This window comes from Zalophus californianus, chromosome 2 (assembly GCF_009762305.2).
Source record: "Zalophus californianus isolate mZalCal1 chromosome 2, mZalCal1.pri.v2, whole genome shotgun sequence".
NCBI classification, from domain to species: Eukaryota; Metazoa; Chordata; class Mammalia; order Carnivora; family Otariidae; genus Zalophus; species Zalophus californianus.
In genome coordinates, this window is record NC_045596.1 from 157,058,036 (window position 1) to 157,078,893 (window position 20,858).

Here is a 20,858-nt window from a genome sequence, read left to right on the forward strand (position 1 = left end):
AATGTACTGTTCTCCCTTTCCTCTGAACAGCAATAAAATTCAGACTATCATATAAATTTCAGCACTCGTATGTTTTTAATATTATCCAATTATATTATTATACAGTATTTCATTGCTTTCAAAGTTTTGTCAGTTAGATTTTTCCTCAATCAACTTCTTTACCCTGACAAAATCCAACATCAAGTTGAGTATCTGATACCCAAGAGTATATATGATTAAATGGAATTCTTTGTGGATTCATAAAGTCCCAAAAGCATGAGGACAGAGAGAAACCTTGGAAATTCATCTTTTTCTACTTCACTGCCTCTGTGCCCATGTTGATGATTGAAGTGAATAAAAGTTTTAATACAGAGCATAAAAAAATTAAATTGTAAGGACTTATAAAGAAATTAACTAAATGATATTTTTAAATTGAAGCCTAAATAAACCACAGTGATAACTAATACAGTGATTTTAACACTGTGTTCCCTGGAGTTCTGGGATTCTCTAAGGTATATCAGGGACTTTGGGAGGGATGAAAAGGAAAGACTAAGTAGGTAAAAGTTATCCTCCTTAACACAGCGTAAGACAGAAGAGTTCCACTATCATTTATTTTATGTTTTGGATTGTATGGAATATTTCTTCCATAAAAAGAGTCTGAGCTGGGGCACCTGGGTGGCTCAGTTGGTTAAGTGACTGCCTTTGGCTTAGGTCATGATCCTGGAGTCCCAGGATCGAGTCCCGCGTCGGGCTCCCTGCTCAGCAGGGAGTCTGCTTCTCCCTCTGGCCCTCCTCCCTCTCATGCTCTCTCTATCATTCTCTCTCTCTCTCAATAAATAAATTAAAATCTTTAAAAAAAAAGAGTCTCAGCTGATCAAACCAGTTGATAACTTTAAAAACCACTCATTGGGTTAAATGCTTTTCTTTTAGGTAAACATTTCTAGGTAATGCTTTTCTTTAGGGTTAAATGCCTTTCTTTTAGGTAAGCATTTCTACGTAATGCTTTTCTTTAGGTGTAAAGAAAACAGGTCAGCTAGAACAAGTAACGATCTGATCTTACGCAGCCTGATGATAATGTCAGACTTGAAACAAGAGACAGATTTAGGAAACACTTGTAAAGTACTGGCTGTTTGTTCAGTACCTCTATATATCATCATGCAACCATCATGCAGCCTCCAGTTTAGGGATAGAAAGATTTGCCCGAACAACTGGTCGAGGGATTAGATTATCAAGAAAAATACTTATTGTACCTATCCTTTCTCACTCAGAAATATGCTGATGTTATTTTTAAAAATTTAAAAATGTTAATTCTTAAAATGTTATTTTAAAATATTAAAAAAAACAATAAAGACTAGTTGGCATTTTATACATATAAATAATTTTGTTTAAAAAATATTATTCTAAGAAGCCACATGCGCTTGAGTTGTATATCTTTCCGCCTTTAAACTGACATATTAAAGGGAATAATTTCTTTGTCATGGGTTTAAGCTTCATGGTGAAGTGATTTCTACCTAAGGAAACCACTTGAGGGCACCAAAGGCATTTCTCTCAAAGTCTGCATCCGTTTAGAGGAGGCTGCTTTCCACCTCATTGTAAATTTAGAGGAAGTGGGTGGGGAAGCCCAAGGTCTGGGAAAATGACCATAATAATAGTACCTTGTGTTTATATAGCACCTTTCTTCAATTAGCTCAGCATGTTTGGATATGATTATTCAGCTGGGAGCTTCCAGTTGTGGGAAATGAGGCACAAGGCAAACACGTGGCCTAGGTGGGACAGAGGGTGAGACTAATTCTTATTCATTTCAAATGCTCATTCATTATTTTTACACTAAAAAGCTGATGTGTGACCTTTCCTGGCCATTTCCTTAGAAACAATAAGCTGAGAAGTCAGAGTCCCAACTCAAACACATTTAATGGAAAGCCTCGTGAGTTCTACTAGGAAAAGAAATACTCCTCACAGCCAAGAACGGAACTATAATAGAATTCTTTTCAACTATATAAGTGTAGTTATAAAGAGACAAGTTGAATATACCAATTCCAAAGCAAGTCGTGAAAATAACAGCTTAAATAATCCTCAGTTACATTTTACTTTTATTCCTCAAGCAAATCTACTCAAATTAGTATTCTAAATCATTCATTTTCTATTCATTTTCTGCTAAAAAATGACCAAAAAAATGATAAGAAAAAAGTTGAACTTGTATTTAAAAAACTAAACTCTTGTTTCATGTAAGAAAATACTATTCCGAGTTTAATGTGTTAGTGAAATGCTCCAATATGATTTAATAGTGAAACATCTAGATAAAAGACCATTTAATTATCAGACAATTAGATCTGGTTTAGTCATTGAGAAGATGGTTATAATGAAAGTTTCCACTGAGAGCATTTGCAATGACTGATGTGTAATACATGATTAAGACATTTTCTTCCTGCCGAGTCATTTAGGGTCTCATCTGCTTATGAAAGGCCTCACATCTTCTCCAAGTATTAAACACGGGCTTTTAACCTCTGATTAGGATGTGGGCATTTACTCACATGTATGTTTGAGGCTGACTGTCCCTTTACAGGTTTGAACCCAACAGAGTCACCCTCCAGGGTCAGTCACGTTTTTACCAAATATATATTTTTTCTTTAAATTTCAGATGATGCTTGAATTTGGCTTCCTTAATAGTTCAAATGATTGTAACAGATGTCTGTTATATAAAGGGTTTCTCCAAGGTGTTGGGGGACTAAAATAATTGCAAGTAACTGATTTTCATGTTATGAAAATATCCAACTCAGAGACTCTGCATATCCTGAAATGAAAAGCAATCAAATCATGCTTCTTTCTCTCTCTTATTTTTTTCCCTCCTCCACATTATACCGATTATTTATTGAGTTTTATGGTAAATCTATTTGTTTGTGCCTTATTTATTTGGATACCTGCCTCAGATGTCTTCTTTTCTAGGACTGGTGCAGAATGACTTCTATAAACTGCCTGTAACAATTATACATTATATTTCAACATAATATAAATATGCAGGATGTGGCATTGGAGATCAGGGGTCTTAAGGGTGCTTGACTACATGAATAGCCCAAAAATTCATAAAGGTAAAAGTACAAAAAATAAAGTAGTAATTCCTTAGACTTGTGCTTATCACCAACAAATTCTTATTTTAAGTTATTGATTCTTCAAATTTTAAAGCTGGAAAGCCAAGCCACAGCAAGGTAAGGTAACCTGCTCATGCATAGTCAGTGGTAGATTTAAGTCTTTAAAGCTAGATCTTCTATAGTAGCCTTTATTGTATTGTTTTAATTAATCTTTATATTCCATATGGATTTTTTAGCTTCTAGGTAATAAGTAGGGTGGAAAAGCCAAATTTTCTTAGAGAGAGGGGTTAAATCAATTTATTTTATTCCATAAGTATTTTTGAGGCACTACTCTGTGTAGTGTTCTGCTTGACAGAGATGAAGAGATAGGGTCTGACTTCCAAGATTTCAGAATTATTTCTTATATTTTTCTAACCAATTTAGAGAAAATAAACCCTGGTATCTGCAGTTTTAAATTTCCCAATTAGAAGTGTTTTCACAATCAGGAAAAATCCATATGCAATATTAAATAAAATATGGCATCTTCTTAAAACTTCTTTTTCATGATAGTTTTCCTCCACAGTTCTTTCATGTAAATGTCCAAAATGCAAATTTTACCTGAAAGTGATTAAGTACCAGATTTCATTCAAAATTTGAGAGTTTTAATCATTATTATTCACATATATATTAGCTGTGACTTCCTGAAGGTAGGGATTTTATCTTGATCATCTTAATGTTTCATAGCACAGATAAGACTGACAATAAATGCCTGGTAAACAAATGATGGAAGATTGGGTCAATATATGGATGTTTAAATGTTACTATAGGGTCACTCAAGGACAGAGAGAGGAGATAAAAAGGAAAATGAACAAGGATCAAAGTTTAAGGATCAACTACACTGAGGTCATTGCAAAAAGGAAAGAAGTTGGAGAAAAATATGATAAACAATCAGAAGTTTGGGTTGGCAGTAGTGTTAAAGGTTAAAAATGATAGGAAATGTGGTAGTTATTAGAACTCTCCATAACTATTGCAGCTCTCTTTTGTTTGTGATATATTAAAGATTGTGTCTCCCTGACTTGTTTTGACTAATGAATGATGGTTGAAAGTGTGTGTGTTATTTTCCACTGAATGTTTGAGAGCCAATGAGAACTTCCCCATGCTTCCTTTTGTTTCCTTTTGGTGACTAAAGGTTTAGTCAAAAGCTGCTTCATAAACTTAGGATGAAGCATGAGAACATAATGTGCATCAGTGTCCCCTGCCAATTCACAAAGAGCATGCAGCATGATTGAGAAATACATCTTACTTGTTTAAAGACATAGATTGTGGGGTTGTTTGTTACTGCAGCATAACCCAACCTATCCTGACTGATATAGAGAGTAAGAAGTAAGAACTTTATTATTAGATAAGGTTGGTTAAAATAGCCAGAATTTTCAGTTTTACATTTTTAGACAGGAAGTAGATTGAGAAACTTAAAAAAATGAGTTATTGATTAGAAATTATGGACAAAAGTGCCAATTATCCATTTTAAATATTTAATGTAAAAGGAAGAGAATTATCTCTCATGTATTCCTATCAAATTTTTTTTAAATATCATAAGAAATATAATAATGAGAGAAAATGTGTATTGATACTAGAACCAAGGGAAGAGTTCAGCAACATGCCAACACTTTGAATAGTATTTAAAGAATAATATCTGAAATATACCCTCAAGAAAGATGGGATTGAGGGAATCACTGAGTGACCTGTTTACCACATAGTCAAAAAAGTGTGTGTTTGTAGAACACAGATCCCATCACCCAGCAGAACTATAATAACATCTTCTGGTGTAGAAAACAAGACACCAGAAGTGAAGGAGTCTCTGAGGACAACTGTCAAAAGCCTCATTTCTATCTTACTGACTTTTGGGGGGGAAGTAGAGACCCTACTTTTGAAGTCACACCCTTGAGTTGCTAAGTAAAGAACAAGCTAAATAAAATGGGGGTAATATTCCACTGGCCACTGATGAGGTTAGTTAGAGAGAGGTGTCACTGACTAAGTTATATTTAGGTTGCCATAACAGCCTCATAAAAGAAAATTTTAGAACAGGACCAAACCTTCCTACATGGGATACAACCTTCTATTTTCACCAATGGTGTCAGATATATGAGTTGGCAAAGTTAAACTCTAATAAATATAAAATTTTTCCATTTCCTGTTGGGTAGCAGTGACTTAACTAGGGGCCTAAATGATATCCAAAAGCACCCATTTCACCTCTCCAAAATAGAAAAATATGATCTCTTTCTATAAAATTAGTAAACAGAAACATCATTATAAAGAAGAAATCAGTAAGTAAATATATCTTATGGGACACAGCCACTGAAAGAAGCAGAAGAAAGCTTTAGACCATCTCTAATTAAACCTTCAAAGAAATCTGAGAGGATATTGCATTTATGAAATTAAAAAAAGAGGAAAAAACTCACAACAGAGAAAAAGTTAAAGATGTGATTGCTAAACAAAAAAAAAATGTACAATGGAGGCAGTGAACTGCTTAAAATTTAAAAATTAGAGGACATTTAATAAGTTGCTTAGAAAAATTAGAGCAAAACAATAAAGACATAAGAGAGAAATGATCAGAAATACAGAAGAGAATAGGGAGGCCAAATGTAGTCATTATAGGAATTTCAGAAGGAATGAATTGAGGACAAGACTAAATACAGAGATGGGAAGAAAACTGCCCTAGACAAAAAAAAAAAAAAAACAAAAAAAAACACCAACTCCAGCAATATTTTGTCACAAGACATATTAGGGGAAATTTTAAAAATTATTTCTAGAATAAAAAATATTCCATAGGTATTAAGTCAGAAAATGATACAAACATTGTCATAGGAAAAGCAGGAATTCATATTAATAGTTTATGAAAGAAGAAATATAAATAGCCAATTAACATATGGAGAAACAAGGATTTAAACGAGAGTGACAATTTCTTACTTATCACATTGGAGTGAATTAAAATAGTATAATGCTTGGCGTAATCAAAAGTACTTGGAAATGTGCACTCTAGAATATTTTGGGAGTATAAATTAGAATAAACTTTTTGTATGACAATTGAGAACATGTAGTTAATACTTTTTGTAAATTTTTTGACAAAATTTCTATTTCCTAGAATATACCTAAATAAAAAAAGTCAATTATTTGTGCAAACTATAAGAATATTCAGCAAAAAGTAACAAAAGCATATCATCAGAAACAAATAAAATAACTAAAATTTGGCCTTTGTACAATCATGAATAATATCCTACAGATGTATATGCTTAAATGAACAGAAAAATATTCACAAAATTAGAATAAAAAAGCCAATATATTCACATTTGTTGTTGGGATAAGCTCCACTAGCTAAACAACTCTCCTTATTATTGGGAACAGGCAGAGTCCTCTTTATCCCTAAGTAACAGGCTTCAGTTCCCTGCCAGCCCACAGAAGTATTATTCAAACAAACCAATCACACACTTCTTTGGGAACCAAGGTTTGCTCCATCCCCTTGATAGTACAAAGCCTGGTTGTTCACTCTGCTCCATCGGCAACCCCTATGTGACCATGTGTTGAGAGTGGTGTCCTCCTCTGTGCTGTGAGAGTATGTGACTAGTAAACCGTTGTCAAACTCATCTGTACACTATCAGATGTCATGTGTTTGACCATTTCCATAACCCTAGGGTGGGGTTAATCAATAGGGTAAAGAGGAAGCAAATAAAACAAAAAGATCAAAAGTTTAGGTGAAATAGATTGATGGAGCAATGTCCTGGAGCAGGGGCAAGCTGGGGGACACCAACAGATAGGTAAATGAGTTAATTTTGTTAAGAAAGAGCACTTCCTAAAAATAGTTACCCTACAACCCAGCAATTGCACTTCTAGGTATTTACCCCAAAGATACAGATGTAGTGAAAAGAAGGGGCACATACACCCCAATGTTCATAGCAGCAGTGTCCACAACAGCCAAACTGTGGAAGGAGTTGAGATGTCCTTCAACAGATGAATGGATAAAGAAGAAGTGGTACATATATACAATGGAATATTATTCAGTCATCAGAAAGGATGAATACCCACCATTTGCACTGACATGGATGGAACTGGAGGGGATTATGCTAAGTGAAGTAAGTCAAGCAGAGAAAGACAATTATCATATGGTTTCAGTCATATGTGGAACATAAGCAATAGCACGGAGGACCATAGGGGAAGGAAGAGCAATCTGAAGGGGGGAGAAATCAGAAAGGGGGATGCACCATGAGAGACTATGGACCCTGGGAAACAAACTGAGGGTTTCAGAGGGGAGTGGGGGGAGGGGGTAACAGGGTGATGGGTATTAAGGAGGGCACATGTTGTGATAAGTACTGGGTGTTATACATAACTAGTGAATCATTGAACACTACATCAAAAACTAAGGATGTACTATACAATGGCTAACTGAACATAATAAAAAAAAGAAAGAAAGAGCACTTCACCCTATTATATAGAAGAAAGGGGGGGATAGAATGAGTGATGACCCAGCTGTACCCTTGCAGGATAGTTTGCGCATTGTTAATAAAGAAGGAGGCAATGTCATCGGCTAAGATCAAAAAGCAGTAATAAGGATTGGGGTTTAAGAAGTGGATCCATTAGGATATTTTAGCTCTCAAAGTGCATAATTAACAACTAATAGTAATTTCAAGATAATTAATTGTCTTACATAAGAAGAAACCCGAAAGCATGCAATTCCAGGATGAGTCCAAGAGCTCAACAAATATCAGGGTACAGGTTTGTCATCTTTTTTTAAAAAAAGATTTTATTTTAAAGTAATCTCTACCTCAAATACGGGGCTTGAAATCACAACCCTGAGATCAAGAGTTGCATGCTCTACTGATTGAGCCAGCCAGGTGCCCCATGGGTTCATCATCTTTAAAACTTTCTCTACCTTCTCCTGAAAGTGGTAGGATGGCTTCTGTAGATCCAAGCATCACAATTTCACATGACTTTCCCAAAGAAGGGAGAAAGGAAGTAGAAAAGAAACCACCGGAAGCCACCAACTGAAATCCCCTTAATATCACTGGCCTAGACTGGTCTGGGGTTATCCGAAGACAAGCAACTGGTAAAGGAAATGCAATTAGCATGACTGGCTTCAACGAATGATCATTTTTACTCTAGTACTGAACATTTTGCTTCCTGAATAAAAGTGGGGTTCTGTTAGCAAATAACAGAGAAAGATATAATTCAAAGTAAGCAACTTACAGACATTGTTCAAGGGAGTCTGAACAAGTTTTGTAAGAGCAGCTGTGGATAATGCCAGAATAAATACACAAAACGTGAATGAAAGGTTACTAGGCAGCTGTCAATGCAAGACTGAAGGTGGAAAACCATGAATTTATAGAGAACATGATATCCTAGATTTGAGATTTTCTTTGGAAAACAGAACACTCTAGGAATCAGGAATAAATCAGTATGTGGAGTATCAAAAGAAAAAAAAAAAAAAAGAATGCTAGAATGTTTATGAAAACGGTGTTGAATGGCTCACCATGGTATCCAGAATGTCAGAAGGTAATGGACCTAGCTATGAGATACCAGAATTCAGACAAAAAAGGGATGGCTTTGGGCATTTGGAGATCAGGATGAAAAAATGGAATGAGCAGGTGGGATAAAGGAAATAGATTCTAGTAAGTAAAATAGAATCCAAATTCATTGAAATTGGGAACCATTACACCTCAAAGTGTAGACATGCAGAGGAGGGTCTGAAAATTTTTTGTATAAATACAGTGGGTGTAGAGAGGTAAAGATTATCAGAAGGATGTCTTTGGTGCAGTGGAGAGAATAGCAGGAATAATTTTTACATTGTTTACATTGTTCTGTATTCCCAGTTAGACTGTGTTTTCTTTCAGGCCGGGGAGTATATCTTACATTTCTTTCTTATCCTCTTCTGGGAACAGGGGTTATGAGGGTGGCGGCTGTGGTGGTGTTAGAGATGGTCCCCTAGGATCCTAAGATTTTACAAGGGTTTTAAATGCCAGTGATCACATTAGACTTGCAGTTAGACTTTAAATACTTTTGTAAAATTGGGAAATAATTTCATATTATTAATTCGGTTGGCGATATTATATTTGGATACAATTCTTTCTCTTATGGCGTCCAATCACACTCTCATTTTATCTACCAATGACTCATTTCCTCCCAATCCGATCAATGGCTGTGCCTAGATATTCAAGTGCTAGTAGATTCAAGGCACCAAACTCTAGCAACATACTTAATACCAGAAAGACATTCATGTAATTAGTTTTAAAAAGGAGGCTAGGGGGAAAAAAGGTCAAACAATAGTCAGGAAATTAAATAAAATGTGATATTTGTACAAAGAAATACTCTATACCCATAAATGGTACCTTTGAAAATCTGTATTAACATAAAAAGAAAGCACAATGTAATTTTTAAAATTAATCCTTTTATGCATATGAAATGTCCAAAAGAGTTGTTTATAATGAGAATATGGGTGATTTTTACAGCAATTTTTATAGCTTTAGCATCTTTCCAAAATAAATATGTATCACTTAAGTTATAATTATTGTACAATGAATAACAATACCAACACTCCTAAGGCAAACTTTGTCCTATAAAAAAAGAGGGTCGACCAGGGGGAAAGAAAGAATGAGAATTATTGAGGTTTCTCCTTTCAGAACACCAGAGGCTTTTTCTTGTGCAGTAGGAGAGACACTCCCGCCCTATCCTCCACCTGCGCTGAGTCCCAGCTTTCCCTCCCCACCCCGCCTCCCCTCTCCTCTCCTTTCCCCTCTCCCTCTTCCTGCCAGGTAGGTGGTGAGATTAGCTTCTGACTCACCATAATTCATATAGCTTCATTTCCTGTTTGGGACTCAGGCCAGAAGATCTGAGCACAGTGTGATTCACCCACTGTTTTAAATAAATATCACCCAAGGCTTTTCCCAGTCCCTCAGGCAATTTCCCTTTGCCCCTTCAGAACAGTGTGCTTTATTATCCTATTGATGCCTTCTAGATTGCCTAATTAAAAACACTCCACACTTGGTCAAGAAGACTTTGAACTTTCAGAAGGCTGCCCATGAGTCTATCCCAGCTGTGAGGGTCATTTGGTTTTACTTGGGCCTCTGCGGAAAGTAGGCAGGGAAGCCGAAGTGTGCTCCTCAGGCTGATGACTGGACTTCCCCAGGAGAGACATCCGTACCACTGTCCCCGGTGTTCCCCGTAACCGCACTGCTGGCTCTTAGAAAACAGCAGTATGAGGATGTGAATAATCATAAAACAAACAAGCACAAGCCAACAATGATTACGCCCAGGATATGTCCACGGTCTGCCGCTCCTCCAGTTTCTCTCGTTTTCTTCACTTCTTCAGGCTCCTTCACAGGCTATTCTCCCTTTGAAACATCATTGATTGTCAAGGATCATTTCTTTCTGCCTTCTGAGCGCTCTGCCTTTAGGATCCCATCTTCCTCTTGTCTTGTTTTTGCTTCTGGGGTATAATAGTTAATTTTATGTTTCCCTAGTATCTACCTTACTAAAACTCTTTTATTAGTTTTAATAATTTTTAGTTGTTTATCAAGAATGCTTGAAAAATGCATAATCAATTGCTGGATTTAGCTTTATATATATTCAATTAAACCATATGAAATTGTTGCCAGTTTTAAGAAGGTTTAAATAGTGAAAATTTAATATAGATACGTGTATATCTACCTATATCTGTATATATCTATATCTATATAGATCTATAGAGAAAGAGATAAGAGAGATGTAAGTTTTCATTGCATGGTTCACATTTTATACATCCTTGCTAAGTTTCTTCTTTTTTTTAAAAAAAAAGATTTTATTTATTTATTGACGGAGAGAGACACAGCAAGAGCAGGAACACAAGCAGTGGGAGTGGGAGAGGGAGAAGCAGGCTTCCCGCTGAGCAGGGAGCCTGATGTGGGGCTCAATCCCAGGACCCTGGATCAGGACCTGAGCTGAAGGCAGATGCTTAACAACTGAGCCACCCAGGTGCCCCAACTTTTTTCTTCTTGATCAATTACCTAGTGACTTAATCTAAATCCTGCCACCATGATGATGTATTTGTGTTTTTCTTCTTGTAAGTCTATTAAGTTTTGCCTTATACAGTTTGAAGCTTTCTACAGTTTGAAGCATACACATTTATATCTTCCTGGGAAGCTGTTCTTTCAATGATTATGTAGTGACCACTTTATCTCTGTTCCTGCCTTAAAATATCTTTTCCTTAGGGTGTCATACCTTCATTAACTTTCATTTGGTGATTTATCTATTGCAACTTTTTCTACTCTCAACATCGCAGTGCACTTTTCTTTTAGATGTGTTTTTATAACTGAATTCTTTCTTCCTTTCTTTCCTTTTTTATTGAATTTGACAGGCTTTTAGCTGATAAGCTTTGTCTTATTACTGGCACATTTACATTTACATTTACCATAGTATTCTTGTTTCTATTTACCATGTTGTTTCTTTTATTTATTTATTTGTTATTATGTTCAGTTAGCCACTGTATAGTACATCATTAGTTTTTGATGTAGTATGTGATTTACCATGTTGTTTCTACAGATTTTTTGTTCTATTGTTTCTTTTATTCACTAATATTGACAGTGATATATTGTATTTCTGTTGTTAGCTGGTTACCCCAAATTTGTAGCATGTGTATTTGCTAATGTATAAAGTTAATTATAATCTCCACTCTTCTCCCAAAATATCCAGGAGCCTTAGAACACTTTAGTTTCAATTATCCACCTTTCATCTTATGTCATATTGTTGGCCAACGTGTTTGTTGTACCTGCATATGCCCTCCACTAAATTAGTGTTCATCATTATTATTTTATATAGCTAATGCTGGTTCCTAATTTTCCTCATGTTTACCAGTTTTTTTGCCTACCATCTGTCTTGCATATCCTATATTCCCTTTGGTTTTTATTGTTTTTCTTCCAGAAGTAAACTCTTTAGAAGCTCCTTCAGCAAGAGTGTATTAAAGGAAAGTGTGTTCTTTGTAGAAACTTTGTTTTCATCTCCAATTGTTTAAAGACTCTCTTTTTCCTTGATGTCTTCAGATTTGTTGTGCAGTATTTAGCTAAATCCAGTTTTTATTTATACTTTCCTAGACTGCTGAAGCTTCCTGATTCTGAGCCTCTGATCCTTTTGTGCCTTCTTTTATTTTTTAGAAAATTCCATCCATTACCTACTTAAAATTGCTTTTCTCCTTTTTAATATTGTGTTCTCTTTAGTCTATCCTTTCAGAACTCCAGTTGGCAATACCACTTGAACACCTGGGCAAGAGGAGTTCCAGTCTAAGATCTCATATTTTTTAAAGGGCCTGTTTTCATCACTACACACACACACACACACACACACACACACACACACACAGTATTTAAGAACAATTGTCACTTGTAATTTGGCATTCAGTGGATGGTACAGTGCATCCTAAAACTTTAAATATCTGGTTTTGCAATTAACATCGAGACTTCAAAAAACCTTCTCTTTTTGAATTTTTGGGGAAAAAACTACTTTGAAATGCCACAAATATCCATAGGTTATGTGACAGCCATTGTCAAAAATAGACAATGCTTCATAGTAAAAAGATTTGAGCAATAGAAGGGTTAGTAGGAGAACGCTACATAATTTGTCAAATTCTTCTTTTCCTAAAGAATGAGTATAAAAGATTCTTCCATAACATAATGTATTTCCAAATAGTGTTTTGGGTCCACTCTCTCATTTCTCTTTTTTGTTTTTTCTTTTTTGTTCTGATTTATGATTCCATGATACCTGGCATTTAGCCTGATTTGCAACAGTTGCACATGGTGATTGAGGAGCATTTTTCCAATATTTAACAATTCAGGTCATTCTTAAATCTGTATTCACATATACCTGAATTCTGGGTATACCATTCCTTTACATTACTGTATAGGTATCATTTTATGAGATGGTAAAATTCATTACATGAGACCAATTAATTTGATTTAATTAAAATATTTTAGTTATCCATGATAATAATTTATCAAAGTTAATTTTAACAATATTAATTTAATATTAATTTTAACAATAATTTATGCATTTCTATTAAAAATCTAGATATGATATAAAGTTCTTAGGTCATTCCCAAATCTAGTAGTTATTTAAAATGAGATGAATTTAAAATATATAAGAACTATGGTAACTCAAGGACAGTTTTCTTTTTTTTTAATTTTTTATTGTTACGTTAATCACCATACATTACATCATTAGTTTTTTTATTTTTATTGTTATGTTAATCACCATACATTACATCATTAGTTTTTGATGTAGTGTTCCATGATTCATTGTTTGTGCATAATACCCAGTGCTCCATGCAGAACGTGCCCTCTTTAATACCCATCACCAGGCTAACCCATCCCCCACCCCCTCCCCTCTAGAACCCTCAGTTTGTTTTTCAGAGTCCATCGTCTCTCATGGTTCGTCTCCCCCTCCGACTTACTCCCCTTCATTCTTCCCCTCCTGCTATCTTCTTTTTCTTTTTTCTTAACATATGTTACATTATTTGTTTCAGAAGTACAGATCTGTGATTCAACAGTCTTGCACAATTCACAGCGCTCACCATAGCACATACCCTCCCCAATGTCTATCACCCAGCCACCCCATCCCTCCCACCCCCCACCACTCCAGCAACACTCAGTTTGTTTCCTGAGATTAAGAATTCCTCATATCAGTGAGGTCATATGATACGTGTCTTTCTCTGATTGACTTATTTCACTCAGCATAACACCATCCAGTTCCATCCACGTCGTTGCAAATGGCAAGATCTCATTCAAGGACAGTTTTCTAATTTGACATAATTGTCACTGAAAAAAATTATGTAAAAATCTTGTTTTTAATAATATGATTGTTGGCCTTTTGAAATGAAGAAAAATATAATTTTGAAATTTAATGTAATGATTTATAAATTGTGTATGTTTTTGTATGTTATTTATCCAAACATCTCTGGTCCATCACCAAAAAAACCCCAAAATGCACAATAATAATTTAAGTTAGTCATCTTTGATAATCTGACCATTTTTAGTCCTATAAAAGTCATAACTTGGCACATTATTGTAGTTATGAAGGTATGTTTGTAAGGGAGGAAGATATAAATTATTTAATAATTTGTTAGTTTGAATTATAACTCTCAAATATTTACATATTTTTTATATATATCTTCACTTGTACTGACGTGGGCCCCACAAATGTCTACCAGAGGTAATCATTTGCCATCTCTCCAAATCAATTTTTTAAGCTGTTCTAGTGGACACAGGGAAAAAATATTTTCTGAATATATGGTAAAAACCTTCATAGTCTCCTTTATGACTCTTCACCTCTTTCATATTTTCCATTTCTCTCTGTCTTTCATTAATTCCAAGAACCATTTTAACAGCTTTATTGAGAAATAATTGATATACAAAACTACATATATTTAATGCACACTATTTGATGTGTTTGAACATATTTATAGACCTGTGAAGCCAACACCACAATTAAGGTAATAGATATATCCATTACTTCCAAAAGTTTTCTGGTCTGCCTTTGTTCTTTTATGTGTGTGTAGTAACAGTACTTAACATGAGATCTACCCTTTTTTTTTTTACCATGATGATGATTTTTTTTTACTTTTTTTATTGTTATGTTAATCACCATATATTACATAATTTGTTTTGGTGTAGTGTTCCATGATTCACTGTTTGCTCATAAAACCCAGTGCTCCATGCAGAATGTGCCCTCCTCAATACCCATCACCAGGCTAACCCATCCCCCCACCCTCCTCCCCTCCAGAAACCTCAGTTTTTTTTTCAGAGTCCATCATCTCTCCTGGTTCATCTCCCCCTCTGACTTACTCCCCTTCATTCTTCCTCTCCTGCTATCTTCTTCTTTTTCTTTTTTCTTAACATATGTTGCGTTATTTATTTCAGAAGTACAGATCTGTGATTCAACAGTCTTGCACAATTCACAGCGCTCACCGTAGCACATATCTTCCCCAATGTCCATCACCCAGCCACCCCATCCCTCCCACCCCCGACCACTCCAGCAACACTCAGTTTGTTCCTGAGATTAAGAATTCCTCATATCAGTGAGGTCATATGATACATGTCTTTCTCTGATTGACTTATTTCACTCAGCATAACACCCTCCAGTTCCATCCACGTCATTGCAAATGGCAAGATCTCATTCCTTTTGATGGCTGCATAATATTCCATTGTGTATATATACCACTTCTTCTTTATCCATTCATCTGTCGATGGACATCTTGGCTCTTTCCACAGTTTGGCTATTGTGGACATTGCTGCTATAAACATTGGGGTGCACGTACCCCTTCGGGTCCCTACATTTGTATCTTTGGGGTAAATACCCAGTAGTGCAATTGCTGGATCGAATGGTAGCTCTAATTTCAACTGTTTGAGGAACCTCCATACTGTTTTCCAGAGTGGTTACACCAACTTGCATTCCCACCAACAGTGTAGGAGGGTTCCCCTTTCTCCACATCCCCGCCAACATCTGTCATTCCCTGACTTGTTAATTTTAGCCATTCTGACGGGTGTGAGGTGGTATCTCATTGAGGTTTTGATTTGGATTTCCCTGATGCCGAGCAATGTTGAGCACTTTTTCATGTGCCTGTTGGCCATTTGGATGTCTTCTTTGGAAAAATGTCTGTTCATGTCTTCTGCCCATTTCTTGATTGGATTATTTGTTCTTTGGGTGTTGAGTTTGATAAGTTCTTTATAGATTTTGGATACTAGCCCTTTATCTGATATGTCATTTGCAAATATTTTCTCCCATTCTGTTGGTTGTCTTTTGGTTTTGTGGACTGTTTCTTTTGCTGTGCAAAAGCTTTTTATCTTGATGAAATCCCAATAGTTCATTTTTGCCCTGGCTTCCTGTACCTTTAGTGATGTTTCTAGGAAGAAGTTGCTGCGGCTGAGGTTGAAGAGGTTGCTACCTGTGTTCTCCTTTAGGATTTGGATGGACTCCTGTCTCACATTTAGGTCTTTCAACCATTTGGAGTCTATTTTTGTGTGTGGTGTAAGGAAATGGTCCAGTTTCATTCTTCTGCATGTGGCTGTCCAATTTTCCAAACACCATTTGTTGAAGAGACTGTCTTTTCCACTGGACATTCTTTCCTGCTTTGTCAAAGATAAGTTGACCATAGAGTTGAGGGTCCATTTCTGGGCTCTCTCTTCTGTTCCATTGATCTATGTGTCTGTTTTTGTGCCAGTACCATACTGTCTTGATGATGACAGCTTTGTAATAGAGCTGGAAGTCTGGAATTGTGATGCCGCCAGCTTTGCTTTTCTTTTTCAATATTCCTCTGGCTATTCGGGGTCTCTTCTGGTTCCATACAAATTTTAGGATTATTTGTTCCATTTCTTTGAAAAAAGGGGATGGTATTTTGATGGGGATTGCATTGAATGTGTAGATTGCTCTAGGTAGCATTGACATCTTCACAATGTTGGTTCTTCCAATCCATGAGCATGGAACGTTTTTCCATTTCTTTGTGTCTTCTTCAATTTCTTTCCTGAGTATTTTATAGTTTTCTGAGTACAGATTCTTTGCCTCTTTGGTTAAATTTATTCCTAGTTATCTTATGGTTTTGGGTGCAATTGTGAATGGGATCGACTCCTTGATTTGTCTCTCTTCTGTCTAGTTGTTGGTGTATAGGAATGCCACTGATTTCTGTGCATTGATTTTATAGCCTGCTACTTGACTGAATTCCTGTATGAGTTCTAGCAGTTTTGGTGTGGAGTCTTTTGGGTTTTCCACATAAAGTATCATATCATCTGCAAAGAGTGAGAGTTTGACTTCCTCTTTGCCGATTTGGATGCCTTTGATTTCTTTTTGTTGTCTGATTGCTGTGGCTAGGACTTCAAATACTATGTTGAATAGCAGTGGTGAGAGTGGACATCCCTGCTGCGTTCCTGACCTTAGGGGGAAAGCTGGGAGCTTTTCCGCATTGAGAATGATATTCGCTGTAGGTTTTTCGTAGATGGCTTTTATGATATTGAGGTATGTACCCTCTATCCCTATACTCTGAAGAGTTTTGATCAAGAAAGGATGCTGTACTTTGTCAAATGCTTTTTCTGCATCTATTGAGAGAATCATATGATTCTTGTTCTTTCTTTCGTTAATGTATTGTATCACATTGACTGATTTGCAGATGTTGAACCAGCCTTGCAGCCCAGGGATAAATCCCACTTGGTCGTGGTGAATAATCCTTTTAATGTACTGTTGGATCCTCTTGGCTAGTATTTTGGTGAGAATTTTTGCATCCATGTTCATCAAGGATATTGGTCTGTAATTCTCCTTTTTGATGGGATCTTTGTCTGGTTTTGGGATCAAGGTAATGGTGACCTTATAAAATGAATTTGGAAGTTTTCCTTCCATTTCTATTTTTTGGAACAGTTTCAGGGGAATAGGTATTAATTCTTCTTTAAATGTCTGATAGAATTCCCCTGGGAAGCCATCTGGCCCTGGGCTTTTGTTTCTTGGGAGATTTTTGATGACTGCTTCAATTTCCTTAGTGGTTATAGGTCTGTACAGGTTTTCTATTTCTTCCTGGTTCAGTTTTGGTAGTTGATACATCTCTAGGAATGCACCCATTTCTTCCAGGTTATCTAATTTGCTGGCATAGAGTTGCTCATAATATGTTCTTATAATTGTTTGTATTTCTTTGGTGTTGGTTGTGATCTCTCCTCTTTCATTCACGATTTTGTTGATTTGGGTCATTTCTCTTTTCTTTTTGATGAGTCTGGCCAGGGGTTTATCAATCTTGTTAATTCTTTCAAAGAACCAGCTCCTAGTTTCGTTGATCTGTTCTACTGTTCTTTTGGTTTCTATTTCATTGATTTCTGCTCTGATCTTTATCATTTCTCTTCTCCTGCTGGGTTTAGGCTTTATTTGCTGTTCTTTCTCCAGCTCCTTTAGGTGTAGGGTTAGACTGTGTATTTGAGACCTTTCTTGTTTCTTGAGAAAGGCTTGTATGGCTATATACTTTCCTCTCAGGACTGCCTTTGCTGTATCCCAAAGATTTTGGACAGTTGTGTTTTCATTTTCATTGGTTTCCATGAATTTTTTTAATTCTTCTTTAATTTCCTGGTTGACCCATTCATTCTTTAGTAGGATGCTCTTTAGCGTCCATGTATTTGAGTTCTTTCCGACTTTCCTCTTGTGATTGAGTTCTAGTTTCAAAGCATTGTGGTCTGAAAATATGCAGGGAATGATCCCAATCTTTTGGTACCGGTTGAGACCTGATTTTGTGACCTAGGATGTGATCAATTCTGGAGAATGTTCCATGGGCACTAGAGAAGAATGTGTATTCCGTTGCTTTGGGATGGAATGTTCTGAATATGTCTGTGAAGTCCATTTGGTCCAGTGTGTCATTTAAAGTCTTTATTTCCTTGTTGATCTTTTGCTTAAATGATCTGTCCATTTCAGTCAGGGGGTTGGTAAAGTCCCCCACTATTACTGTATTGTTGTCAATGTGTTTCTTTGCTTTTGTTATTAATTGCCTTATATAATTGGCTGCTCCCATGTTCGGGGCATAGATATTTACAATTGTTAGATCTTCTTGTTGGATAGACCCTTTAAGTAGGATATAGTGTCCTTCCTCATCTCTTATTACAGTCTTTGTTTTAAAATCTAGTTTGTCTGCTATAAGGATTGCCACCCCAGCTTTCTTTTGGTGTCCATTAGCATGGTAAATTGTTTTCCACCCCCTCACTTTCAATCTGGGGGTGTCTTTGGGTCTAAAATGAGTCTCTTGCAGACAGCATATCAATGGGTCTTGTTTTTTAATCCAATCTGATAGCCTGTGTCTTTTGATTGGGGCATTGAGCCCATTTACATTCAGGGCAACTATTGAAAGGTATGAATTTAGTGCCATTGTATTGCCTGTAAGGTGACTGTTACTGTATGTTGTCTGTGTTCCTTTCTGTTTTTCGCTGCTTTTAGGCTCTCTCTTTGCTTAGAGGACCCCTTTCAATATTTCTTGGAGGGCTGGTTTCGTGTTTGCAAATTCCTTTAGTTTTTGTTTGTTCTGGAAGTTTTTTATCTCTCCTTCTATTTTCAATGACAGCCTAGCTGGATATAGTATTCATGGCTGCACATTTTTATCGTTTAGTGCTCTGAAGATATCTTGCCAGTCCTTCTGGCCTGCCCGGTCTCTGTGGATAGGTCTGTTGCCAGTCTAATATTTTTACCATTGTAGGTTACATATCTCTTCTCCCGAGGTGCTTTCAGGATTTTCTCTTTGTCTCTGAGACTCGTAAGTTTTACTATTAGATGTCAGGGTGTTGACCTATTTTTATTGATTTTGAGATGGGTTCTCTGTGCCTCCTGGATTTTAATGCCTGTTTCCTTCCTCACATTAGGGAAGTTCTCTGCTATTATTTGCTCCAATATACCTTCTGCCCCTCTCTCTCTTTCTTCTTCTTCTGGGACCCCAATTATTCTAATGTTGTTTCATCTTATTGAATCACTTATCTCTCGAATTCTGCCCTCGTGATCCTGTAGTTGTTTCTCCCTCTTTTTCTCAGCCTCTTTGCTTTCCATCATTTGGTCTTCTATATCACTGATTCTCTCTTCTGCCTCATTTATCCTAGCATTTAGTGCCCCCATTTTTGATTGCACCTCATCAATAGCCTTTTTGATTTCGACTTGGTTAGATTTTAGTTCTTTTATTTCTCCAGAAAGGGTTTCTCTAATAACTTCCACGCTTTTTTCAAGCCCAGCTAGTATCTTTAAAGTCATGATTCTGAACTCTAGGTCTGACATCGTACTAATGTCTGTATTGAGTAGGTCCCTGGCTGACGGTACTACCTCTTGTTCTTTTTGCTGAGGTGATTTTTTTCGTCTTGTCATTTTGTCCAGAGGAGAATAGATGAATGAGAGAACAAAATGCTAACAGGTTTACAACGTCCCCAGCAAATATACTGTATACAAATCAGAAAAGACCTGAAACCAGGGGAAAAGAAAGGGAAAGAAAGAAAAAAGAAAGAGAAAAAAAAAAGAAAAAAAGATAAAAACAAAAATAGAACAATACAAAAAAAGCAGAATGTGATCAAATATGATCAGGCTAGTGCATAGATCAGTGCCACACACTAGATTTTTTGCGTATTTTGGTCTGTTAGAGAAAAGTGCCTCCTAAAATTTTAAAGGAAGAAAGACATATATGTACAAAATAAGGGTTGATACAATGAAGGGATAGAAGATGACTGTAAAGATGAAAATTATAACAGATTTTATAAAAGGACTTGATAAGATAAGAAGTTGTTTGAAAAAAGAAAGAAGATTTTAAAAAAAAAAAGAAAAAAGGGAGAGAATGTGATCAAGCAGGAGACTAGAACAGAACCATACAATAGTGATTTAGGGTATATTTTGATCTGTTAGAAGAAACTGTATCTCAAAATTTTAAAGAGAGAACAACTTATATATATATGCCAAAAATAAGGGTAACTACTCTGAATGGATAAAATATGACTCTAAAAATGAAAAATAAAAAATGTTTTTTTTTTTTAAAGAAAGAGATTGATAAGATGTTGGTTGAAAAAGGGAAAAAGAAAAAAAAAACAGTTAACAAAAATTAACTTTGATGAACTAATGAATCATGGTAAAAAAAAGCCATGAATTCTATGTGCAGTATTCCCCTAGCGCTGGAGTTCTCCCGTTCTCCTTGATCGGTAAACTTGGTCTTGGCTTGCTGGCTGTTCTTGCTGATATTCTGGGGGAGGGGCCTGTTGCTGTGGTTTCCAAATGTCTTTGCCGGAGGCTGAATTGCCCCGCCCTTGTCGGTCCGGGCTAAGC